Source organism: Argopecten irradians, chromosome 5, assembly GCF_041381155.1.
Source record: "Argopecten irradians isolate NY chromosome 5, Ai_NY, whole genome shotgun sequence".
In the NCBI taxonomy this organism is placed as follows: domain Eukaryota; kingdom Metazoa; phylum Mollusca; class Bivalvia; order Pectinida; family Pectinidae; genus Argopecten; species Argopecten irradians.
The window spans coordinates 16,613,233-16,626,313 of record NC_091138.1 but is presented as its reverse complement, the minus strand read 5'-3'; the positions used below and the strand labels follow the sequence as shown (position 1 = coordinate 16,626,313).

Sequence of the window (13,081 nt, the reverse complement as noted above, 5' to 3'; positions counted from 1 at the left end):
AACGTAATGATAATATGAATCTGTGTTTTATTTTATTAGATTTGATGTAATAGGCACTATGTCTACAGAATAGTGTGAGGTACGAGTTGTCTCAAAACAATAACATGCCCTTAGTCGATTGTCAAACTTTTCTTTCGATTGCCACCTCGAAAAGCTGGTATGTCTGACGTTTCGACCGTGCATGTGATTGCATATAAAACCCCTTTTGATACGTCAGTGTTATGTTTATGGCTACACGAGTCTATCTGATAAAGTATCTTGTGGCTATAACCATTGTTTAAACACTGGGGTTGATTTAGTGCACATAGCATGTTGGGTCGAAATAACTCGCCGTATACATCAAACGGGCCGAGACATTTCGTACCTGCACACAATAGATGTAAACAAACATGTAGACGAACACGTTGTGTTAGTGTTATTTCGGACTGAAGAAGGCCCTATAGTGGCTGAATATATATTCCATAAAAATGATTTTGATTTTACTTTGAATTTATTTATTTTGGCCTTTTATTTCGGATTATTAATATACTAGCTTTATACCGTTTTTCCTCATTATAATATTAAACAATCACATGGAATACACGAATTGTTGGGGACCCAAAACGAAAAACTTCGCAAAGTTACTGTAGGCCTAACTGTAGTAACTGTACATCAGAATGACCGTCATATGTACATAGCATGATGCTATGTACATATGTTTTTGCAGGATCTTACACAGTATATCAATGCTGAAGGAAGTTAGCGATGTTTTAAATGCAAACATTCGAGTTTTGAGCTTCGATAGTTACGAATCCTAACATACCGGTATACTAATTTTCGTCCGGAAACGGACAAACAATATACGGAATTAAAATTGCTGGAACATATTTTCATTTTATTTTTTGTTAAAATCTTTACTTATGATTTGAAAGATACTATAACGGAAAATAATCCAATTTAATACAGTATTACACAGAGCAAAATATTTGTCTCAGAAAAGCTTAAATATTTCCTGATGAATTAGACTCTTTTTGAAAGCTTGGGGTCAGGCCTACATGTAGATTGGAAACTGGTTTGTTATATTTTAAATAATAGATAAATAAAATCATGAAGATATATAATTATTATGTTATTTTGTATGCTCCAATAATATAATAAATATAGAAAATTAACAAAGGTAAATGAATAACATAAAACGTTGAAAAATGCTACGGATTCGCGTATTTTTAACGTTTTCAGGCCAAAATTAAGGGACATTAGAAAGCAAATCGGTGATATTATGAACAATAATTCGGTGAGGTATACTTTTTATTGGTTTTTCTGATTGCAAATAGGTCAATCTTCATAGAAATTTAAAAAAATCGATTTTTCTTGAGATCATTTTTTCAGAAAAAAAGAAAACATTACTATTTTGATGTAATTTTTCACTAAAATTGGGTCCGGAATTACTTTTTAAATAACGATATTTTGTTTTATTGTGGAAAACCCAGCTTATTTGATATGGTTATGAATTATATATCACCTACTGATGGTATGAAGATGTTGCGAGCATATTCTTTATATGTTACGTGATGTTACAGGGAGTAAATATTATTTATTCAAAAATCCTTAAAATCCGGAATATTAAGTCGTTAATACATATAGCAACCCTGGAAGAAAAATTAACCCTGTGACATATGATTTTTATGCGGTTTTTGTGATCAGGATATACATAAAATCAAAATATCAAAAAATGAACGAAATCCATGAGAGGAATCTAGAAGGGACGGTCTACCTTAATGCCTGTTCACCATTCAGGCTTTGTTTGATAAATTGAATACAAAGTAAATCATCTAGTTTTCAATTCAAAAAGTAGGACACATCGTCAGTCTGAAAATGAAACAAAAATCATGAACAATGTATAATTTTGAATCCTACATTTTAAAAAGGTTCGGAACACATAAATAACCCTTCTTTGTCGACCTTTTTAACACTTATTTTACTATTATGATATATATTCTTAAAGACTACAGCAAGTATGGCTTGTTTTTTCTCATAATCTCTCTTTACCTGTAAACACCATTCAGGAAAAAAGTACACAACACATGGAAGTGTAATATTTATACCACCTAGCTACCTTCAACAAAGAGGAAACAATACGTGTAAGTCTTCATTATATACACTAATACAGGTACATGGATATACCCTCAAATAGCCCAAATAAGTACAATGTATGAATCACGAAGTCAATACAAATACTAGATTCCCCCCCTCCTCCTCTGCCACCTATGCGATTAATCCACAGGGGGCCAACTCAATGAAAATGGATGTTGTCATACATTTTGTTTTTTGTTTTTTTGTTTTTGGTGGATGGACTGATGAGTATATATGACAGTCATGTGATTTTTTTTTTCCAAAAAAAACGACATTTGAAAAAAAATTAAAATTCGGAATATTTGTTTTATAATAAATATTCCGATTTTTTTAAAAATTATTTTTCAAATCTCGTATCCATCACCAAAAACAAAAAAATGTATGACAACATCCATTTTCATTGAGTTGGCCCCCTGTGGATTAATCGTGGGTCTCTGATGATGGTATAAACCCATCACATCGTCAATAAAATGCTAATGATGTCCATTGTAAGGAGAAAGTACAAAGAGAACCTCAAAAGGATGCGCTCTATAGTTCCGTTTGGATTTTCTCACCAACAGCATGTAATTTTTGCATCATAATTGGAGAAAAAGTCCGAACAATATCTCAGAGAACCATTCATAGAGCATTAGCACTTCCAATGTACGGGCATTGTTGTTTTGTGAATTAATCCCTAAGTCAATACAAATAGATCCGGATCCATCTGATCTTGGTACAATAGGACTGGAATGTAATTGAGATGAGAAGATGATTTCATCCCTCTTACGGCTACTGTACTTATTCCACTGGATCAGACCATGGCGGTAATATGACCAGGCAAGGTTTCATAGCTGCGGCATTTCTCATAGGTAAGTCACTTGAGTTTACTTGTTTTGTTTTAGTAGTTACAGCTGAAGTTTTTCTTTATTATGTTTTTTTTATATTATTATTTCTTCTTCTTTCTCCCGGTTATTGTTGTTTTTGCTGTTGCTGCTGCTGCGGCTGTTGTTTCCTGTTGACGTTGTTTTTTGTTAGCGTGTTTGTTTATGTTATGAAAAAAAGAAAAAGTCATCGTGACTACATGTATTTGTATTTTTTTTCAGGAACAGTTGGTGGTTCTGGTGTTTTTATTGGGGGATCATCATGTTATTACCATTCCTCAGACAAGGAAACATTCAACTCGGCCCGACGGAAATGCCAAGAACGGCAAGGCAATCTGGTTGTCATAGAAACAGAACAAGAACAGTCTATACTGCAGGATCATTTCCGCAATGATAGGCACAGCTTCTGGGTGGGAGGAATATTGACAGACAACAAAACGGGTAAGGATTGATCGTAATTCTTCTGTAAGATGTACAAATCCTGGTTTAGAGAAAAGTAGCTCAGGATTAGGGAACTTAGTTTTAAGGTAGATATAATGGAAGAAATAAGAAGTTATAAAAAAATACACGCTAACATTATAGGACCGTGGTAATAGCTCAGCTTGAAAGTAAAAAAACATGAGATTGTATTATTTCAAGAGAACATGCTGTAAATAAAATTGGAGAGACATTTGCTATGTGTTTATCAATGGTTCAGGTTGTTGTTGGGTTTTTTTTCAAATAATAAACAGTAACAAAATAAAATAGAAAATAAAAAAAATCAACCGATATTTCCCATCGTTTTTTATGTTGAACAGTTTGTCGATGGAAAATTCTGATAAAGAAAATTGACAAAATATGTATGATGGATAGAACTTTTAGTCAATTGAATCTCAATATTTGAGAACTTGGGGAATGTCCATTTTAATGGAAGAAATGATAATGTTTAAAAACGATTGGCGTAAAAATATATGTCTCTCATTTAGTAATATTACTACCAAAATCTGTAAAATGAATTATCAATCAAGAAAACATGCTTATGGTTCGTATTAGTTCTCTCTTGTATTTCGACTTTTTCTCTGATAAAGTTATTACACAATGCAACCTGGTTCCGTGAGTTTGTCATTGTCATGTTCTCGATACATATGCATAATGTTATTATTGTTTTCAGAGTTCTCTTGGCTTAGCAATATTACCATTGAACCAGCTCTGTGGTTACCAGGGAAACCAGACAGCAAAGGCGAATGTGTCCGATTTAGGGTGCTAGACGGAAAACGGGGTTTAGCCAATTGTGTCTGTGATTTGCTAGTGCGCTATATCTGTGAGCAAGGAATAGATGCACTGAATAGTAAGTTAATTATGTATCTCACATTGGCCTGAAATTTATTCATTAATCAGTCATATAGATAATTACTGAATATCTAGTATAGTTTATCATGCACGTTGATAAAACTGTACACAGCTAGATGTTTGTCAATCAATATTTGTAAGACGTTGTAATATAAGGCTCTCTGGCATTCTGTTGTAACAATATTTTCTCATTTTTACTAAACAATAAAATTTCTAAAATATCTATTTGGAATCCTGCAATGTTGTTTCTATATATTTGTTGTTGAACACTTCTTTATTTGGTGCTTGACACTACTAGTTATTGTGTTTTGTTTTGTCTCTTCTTCGCCTTCTAGATGCCGTCAATGATGACGATTAGGTCACAGTAATCTGTAGGAGTGCAAGGGTATTAAAGGGTTTAGTTTGTGATTTTTTTAGTACAAGATAAAAGATAATGTGTGCAAAGATAATGTATGAGGGCTTCAAGGGCTACGTATGGAATATGTGCCTTGAAGTCCTCGAGTGTGGTACATTGTGTCTCCTTGCCTTTCATACTCAATGTCATAAGCTTTATATTTATATTAGACATATCGTTTCATTGTACAGACTCCTGTGCGGAACCATCCTGTACGAATTGCACCACTGCAAGTGTACCTTATCAACTTGACATGCCATTAACACAACAGAATATGACATCATCAGGCCTTAAATGTTCTTGTGTGTGTACCAAACCGGTCTTGCGGGTAATATCCAGACGTCAAGCTGCTGAGCAGTATGCACATTTGAGAATATATAAGAAGTCGACAGGTAATTCAATACGAAAGTTGACAAGCGCCTCGGACCCTCGAACATCCTCTACTGTGATTGGATATTCTGCGATAATATTTGTGATAATCATCCCAGCCGCTCTCATTGTTTTAAATGACGCTCGTACGATTTACATGGTAATCCAAAACCAGTAATATTGAATAGAAAATAATTTGAAGAATTTTATTTTCTCTAACGAATATCGGAATTAAGTTCTTGTAAGCATACCCTTTTAAGACAAACTTTGATGACTTTTTTTTTGTAGTCAATAACAATATCCTATTTGATATTTAATTTAAACTAGAAATACATACCTAGTGTTATCGACGAAGGCAAACTGAGTTTTACACTTGTGGAACTCCTGGTAGTAAATGTATAAAGAGCAAAATGATACCTTTGTCCATTAACTATATTCATCGTTTGGTAACTTTGTTCTGATTTAAACATTTCTTTGATCGCTATTTTCCTGTTTTATCGCTTCTAAAATACATTTACCTTTACTGGGATGTTTTTTTTTTCCTTTTGTTGTTGATGAATTTAATCATAGATGCTACAGAGGGTCAGATCAATTGACCGAGCATATCCATGGACAAGAAGGGCTATAATACAGGTACACTATAATTGTGATATTGAAACCGGTGTTCGATGGAGCTTTTTAAACCGCAAATATCATTATCATTTCTATATAAAACTACTGTTAAGTTCTGTACCTATTGGCCTCATGACATTATTCATAACAATAAATACACTTATCTGACTATCTGAAGTACGTCCGCTTTCTAACGGTCGTTACTCATTGTTATAGCAATATAAAAATGAAAATCAAAATCATGACATAGCACAACATAACAGTATTGTTTATTTTCAAATATTTGAATACTTTTTTGCCTTGTATTTTTGTTGTTGGGCACTTATGACAAAATTACAGTATAACAAAGATTCATATACAGTGTTTAAAGTCATAATTGATTTCACAATCAATATGTACTAACACATAGATAATGAAATACGGGTAACGAAAAAATACAATACATGTACAATGCATAGTAAAATACAGCAACCAACGAGTTTCGATGTACACAAACAAGTAGTTTTTCTTTAAACAATTCATCCTGCACATCTTGTAAACAAGCATTTATCGAATTATCGTGTATGTACATGTAGATAATGTGATTTTTTTATTCAGTTCTATATTTTACTTTTATGATTTATCAGTGGTGTAAATACATGCTGTGGAAACAAACATTCTAGTACATACAAACACACTCCGCAAACAATTAGAGAGACATCTCACTTTACTACAATAGCTTATCTCTCATAAGTTCACATTCTACCAATATAGCATTTTGATTTCGGTCAATACCTGGTTACATCGACCAAAGAACAAAATTTTCGAGGACGTAATTTATGCACTTCATGCTTTTATTACATGCACCCGGTGTAAACGTGTTTGTAAATTGCATACATGTACATGTACTCTATTATGGCGTGCCGAACGTTGCAAAATTCAATAAGTTAAATAAAATGTGTAAAAAATATATTTTGTAATATATCGTTGTATGTAAAAACAACAAATGTTTGTGTATTTTTTTTTTATATTTATATGCAAAAATAAAATTAATGTTCAATATTTTCTTTTTGTGTATGCAAATACATCTGTGAGTAAAAATATATATTTGTGTGTGATTTTCATACACAAATATAAAACAAAATCACACACAAATATATATTTTTACATACAAACCATTTTCTTCACACACAAATAAAAAATACACACAAATATATTTTTCACATACACAAAGATTTTTTTCAAGCACAAATATCAAACAAAATCACACACAAATATATATTTTTACACACAAACCAATTTTTTCACACACAAATATAAAAAAAAGATAGACACAGATATATTTTTCACACACACATATTGAACAAATATAACGATATATTACAAACATTTTTTTTTGCACAAATGTATTTACTTATTGAATTTTGCAACGTGCGCCACGCAATAGTGATCACGTGGCGTGTTTTTGACCAATGAGAAGTGACAAAATATCCAGAAAAATAATAAATAAATATATCAAACGAAAACCAATATACTAATTATATAATTGACTTTGTCTATTTTCTGTTCTAATAACAAAATAGTTGAAAACACGTGTATTATCAGCACATATCACAACATATGTATCTAATATTCATTCAATTATATATTTTCTAATGTTACAAATGATATTGAAAGCATTGATAGTAATTTTATAGATTCAGACATTACATTATACATACAATACTATACAAATATTGACTTTTTGTAGATTAATACGAGTAATAGTTAAACCCAACTTCGCTAGCCAAGGGTATAAGCCGATACTCTAAAGAGAATCGGACTTAATACCCTTGGCTAGCGAAGTTGAGTTAAACCTGAGAAAGGTGATATTCCCCGAGGCCGAAGGCCGAGGGAAATATCACCTTTCAAAGGCTTAACAATTCCTCGCATTAACCAACAAAAAGTCAATAATTGTTTTGTTATATGAAACGATACAATGATACAAGTTTCGCTACTTGGACCAATTTTGAAGCAGGGACAGCGCAATGACTAATTAATTAAAGAATCAAGAAAATCTTCACTCGCGTATCCTCAGTAGGTACTTTTAATACTTCTGCTGTACTTCTCCACAATTTAACTTTCGAACATATAGCTACATTTAAAATGGCTTTCCTAATCCTATCCACTGTTGTCTGCCATATTGGATTAAGCTTTTGCCCGATGATCGGCAATGCTCTATTTTGATTGATCAAAATGTGGAACAGACAGGGAATTCCTTTTGTCTATTTATAGCCAGGTTACTGGATTTGCAATGTCAACCTCTGAACAGGTGTTCATCGGTCTCAGGTGACATTGCATTTTGTCAAGACCTGTCCGAGCGGTCTTGGACTGGAAATGGTTGGAAATTTATACAGATAGTGATTTCTAATCAACAATACTTCCTATTTTTCTTTATTTATCTTTGATATTAAATACTTTAATTTTGCTTGTAACGAGCATTTTGATTTACATATTAACTTATAGATCTACATTTATATTACGTCGAAATGTTAAAAAAAAAAATGTCGTCGTCGTTTATAACGTCGAATGTGATTGGTGATAAAACGGCGTAAACATATCTTAAATAGTTGGATTGGATCGCAACTTGAATAGCTTTATGCTGTGGAGCTTTAACACACAATCAGATTTACTCTCATTGTAAACCGATCCGCGTCGCCAGTGTTCTGAGAAAATGAAACGGAAATGCTTTTGAAGAAAAAAGAAATAGTAAAAGATGTTTCGTTACTCAATAGAATGTCACAAATTTGCCTTTATTTTCATGACATGCTTTGTCCGATTTGAATGTGCCAGTAAATCAATAATAAATTTGTTATTCCGAATATTTGTATTATTTCATTTCATAATAAGAAATTGACTAAATAAAAACAAATACATGTATACATTATCAAAATACTTTTCCACCAGGAAGTTTCAGTGTAATTGTCATTTTTGTTGTTGTACACACTAGCTATAATCAGCCTGGATCATCTTGGACAAAGTCATACTGTACCTATGTAAGTTATAAATAGCTTTGATTACAGGGGTGGTACTCAATTCAATACGGGGGTGATACCTGTAGCAACGTTATCATATCATTTTGGATATTCTTTTTCCATTTTCCCAATAGACTGTCTAAATTAGTATAAGAAGATAGATAACTCCTGTTGCATTAAATCTAGATAAAATAACACAAAACATCTGCTGAGACAACAGTGACAACACACGATGAAAAATGTGACACTTTACAGATACTGCTCAAATGCTTTTCATTAGCGTTTGTTGAGATGCTATGACAAGGAAATGTGTTTATAAACATTATCACTAATACCGTATTCGCTAGATATTGGTTTTGATGGCGTATTCGCTAGATATTGGTTTTGATGGGGTAATACATGTATATTAAAATGTGATTTGCAAAAGATGGACTCCTGCATATTTACTCCTAGGTTTCGTTCTTCGAAAACATATTTTAAAACAAATATATAAGTTTTGTTGCATTTTTTTCCTCATTTTCCAGGGATTCGTAAAGTATGAGCTTTGTATTGATTAATACCAAACCCTATGTAATTCTTTTGTTATTGTTATAGGCTTGAAAGACACATGTACATGTATAGCATTTAATCATGTATAATCCGAGTTACTCGATGGATGTCTAAACCCGAAGTCTTTACTTAACATAAACAATCCAGACCAATCGATAATAGAACCAAGAAGGCCGATGAAATAGATTATGAGGATAGAATACTTATTTTACCGACTGTAAAGTCTGAGGATACAAGGAACTAATAATAATCTACAGTAATTGCGATACAATGACACCAACCAAAATGTTGAGTTAGAAGACATCATTGGGAGGAAGGACCCTTACATCATATGTCTGACAAAGATCCTCCAAAAAACAATTTATACTTATGATGAACGTCATTTTAAACTTGATAACTGAAGTAGTTATACAGGAAAATATGAAGAGGGGAAACGTATTTTACATATCAAGTAGTTAACATCAGTTCTGAGCATACGAGCTGGTCACCTTAAAAGACTAAAACTATATCCCATTTGTGCCTCCATCCTCGATACTCCTCTAATTTGTACCTCCATCCTCGATACTCCTCTAATTTGTACCTCCATCCTTGATACTCCTCTATCATTCTTACTATTTGACCCATGGACGTCCATTGTAATAGCAAACCTGAAGACGAGATAATCAAATTCTAAAAACCTTTAAAACGTAAACATATTCATTACTTTCACACATATCCTAGTAAGCAGAGAACTGAACTACAAATATATCATCTGGCAAACTAAAACAGCACATTTGGAGCAAAATTACCATGCAAACAAATTTCTGTCCAACATAAAAGATCGTTACCTATTAGCATGTAATTTATAATATAAAGATCCACATAGAATATAAGGAAGACCAGCAAGAAAACATTTTAGATCTGGTCATCAAAAATGAGGAAGGAATATTGGACAACAGATGGTACAACCTCAGTGCATGCTCGAGTGACCATCTATTAGTACTAACCTTTGACCTTGCTATAGCCGTCCTCGACACAACTTCCACAAGGGTCAATGTGCAACAATAAGTCACAATCTAAGCGAAATAAAATCATAGGAGTTTCGGATGTCTTTAGCTAACACCTATAGACTATACGTTGGAGTGGATCTTTGAAACATCTCACGTTATATATCATTAGTAGTCTTGAAATATTAAATTCTTTATAAACCAAGGCCAAGGAAGCTTTCAGAAAGGCAAAACAACTTTGGACAGAATACCTACGCTACAAATCAATAACATTTTCGTCCAGAATAAAAGTCTATTAAAAATTAGACCTGCAATTCCTCTCCATTACGTACTGATATACGATGATGCTCTATCAGAATCACTAGTATACTTTAGATTGGCTAAATTATGAGATGGGCCTGTCTGACAAAATTAAAACAAATCCTAGAATGTAGTAGATATGATGTAATAACACGGCACCATCTTCACTCGTTAGATTGTTATGTTATTTCGGAATTGCTAACAATATTTTTAGCCATACAACACATTTCATTCCATCGACTTATTTTGATTAAGTTTAAACTTACACGTGTTGTTCCTTTTCTGTTAATCATTGCTCAACATAAAATGAGAACGGGTTATTGTGTATACTAAATGATATGGTATGCTCATGTACCAAAGTTTATGTTAAAGATGGTGATAGGTTTGTATTTCCAATTGAGTTCTTGTTCAGTGAAATATATATGTATTTATCGTAAGGAAAGTTTAAACTAGAAGAGAGCATTACTGGGATATCATTCTTGGCTGAAAGACACTTTGCCAATCCGTTAAACAGTACCTTTATCATGATACAGATGCACAAGCTGAGAAGAACACCTACATATAAACCCTAAAAATTTGACATTATCCACTCGCTGGTTACAACAGCAACAAAAGATAAAAAAAAAAAGATCATATCATATACAGACCAATTGTCTTAGCTTCCGTTACATGTAATAACCCCCAGCGCTGAGATCACTAAACATGTGGATGACTACAAACCATTTGTAGAGGAACAGCGCAAAACATTCGCATGCGTAGTTAGAAGGAAACATCCAAACTTTTATATAATATCATGGATTTGACCAAATTTGCGACAAAAGAATATTTTAGTGAATAGAGTTTGTAGTGTCATCAGTTTTGCCTATTCTCATTTGAAGATCATTATCCAATAACCTTGGGTATTGAATTACATGTTTTTGTATCCATCCTCCTGGAGATCCTTTGGACATAATGAATGCCATCGGAAGGTAGGCGATACATAAGATAAATTGACCTCTCGATGTAAACTACCACTGTGTAAGGCGACATAACCAGAGACATTTGTGAAGAAACGTGTTATGTGGCATTTATTTTTAACTTGTGTAATGTAGTTCCAAATAAATCAACAGGATTCAAAATATCGCGATATTTTTCATGTTCACTGTTTTTACCTGGGTGTGTTAATCTGGACATTCGCGTTTGAGTGATAGCAGGTACGTTTCTGACCTGTATCCAAGGGTGCTTCAACAGACAGACGATATGGATCCAAGGGTGCTTCAACAGACAGACGATATGGTCTAATTGTAAAATTAATGCAAAAAATGGAATTATATTGCAACTTGACAAATAGATTCTTTAAAATAAGAAAGGGTATACCAATCTGGGTAACTTGGTAGTCTATTAGAAAAAAAATGGAAAAAATAAGACCCCTCGTTTGAGTACATGAAATTTAAAAGCATCTTCTTTTGCCAGTTAGAATCTCCATAATATCCAACTTAATAATAACTTGATTTGGGAATTTATGGCAGGTCAAAGTGGAAAATGGCGTAGCCTGCAGTAATTTTGTTGTATCCATAATACATTTATTATACATGTGTACTTTAGGATTAAGAATTCAATTATGGATATCAATAATTATCAATAAATATCCGTAAATGAAGTATAAACAGAGAAGGTTTCCCACTTTAATTGACTTATCATGTGAAATTCTCTTTTTATTGGTACCAGACATTTATATAATATATCTAAATACAAATTGTAGAAATGCATTCTGGAAAGATGTTTTTACAGCATGGTACAAATTAAGATCAACGGGGAACCTGTTAAAAGCAGAAGAATACTCTGTATTCAAAATTCCAATTTGGTTCAACAAAAATATTATTGTTGGAAATAAAACTGTTTTTACATATCTTGGTTTAGAAAGGGAATCATAACCATACAAGACTTGTTAAAAAGTGTTTCTCCTTATTCTTTCTTTACATATGATGAATTCTGCAATATTTATGGACTTATATCTAGCATTTAAAAGTATCTAAAAATGTAAATGTACCAAATGAAAAAATATTTTACCCAATTATTCCTTTTAGCCTTGAATTAATATTGAAAAATAACCGTGGAGTCCAAGATTTTTACAGAGTACTAGTTAGAAATGATACGGCTATAACTGGCCAGCATAAATGGAGAACCTCTTTTGACTATGCTCAAGAAATGTGGAAACAAATATACAATATACCCTTTATGTCTACTAATAATACTAAACTTCAATGGCTTCAGTTCAGTATTTCCCGTCATATTCTAACAACAAATACATATCTTTGTAAAAATGGTCTTTCAAATAATCCTCACTGTATGTTATGTGCATTAGAAAGGGAGACAATCACACATCTATTTTGGGAATGCTCTGAAGTTCAGAACTTTTTAGCCAATTTTGAAAACCTTTTGGATTCTTTTTTTTTTCATTTTGCTATTAATAAAGAAACTATGCTTTTGGGGAAACTAGATCAAAATTGTATATACCATAGGATTGATAATGAAATTGTTCTTTATATTAAACATTATATTTACAAAACTAGATGCTTACATGGTCCATTAATGTGA

General features: G+C 32.5%; 1 long non-coding RNA gene across 1 annotated transcript; it reads left to right on the top strand.

Annotated features, from left to right (window-relative positions):
* The first annotated feature begins 2,976 nt into the window (after nt 1-2,976).
* On the top strand, nt 2,977-5,847 carry LOC138324516 (uncharacterized). Its single transcript, XR_011208636.1, has 3 exons — nt 2,977-3,413; nt 4,123-4,299; nt 4,887-5,847. It is a non-coding gene; the product is annotated as an uncharacterized lncRNA (long non-coding RNA).
* The last annotated feature ends 7,234 nt before the right edge of the window (nt 5,848-13,081 follow it).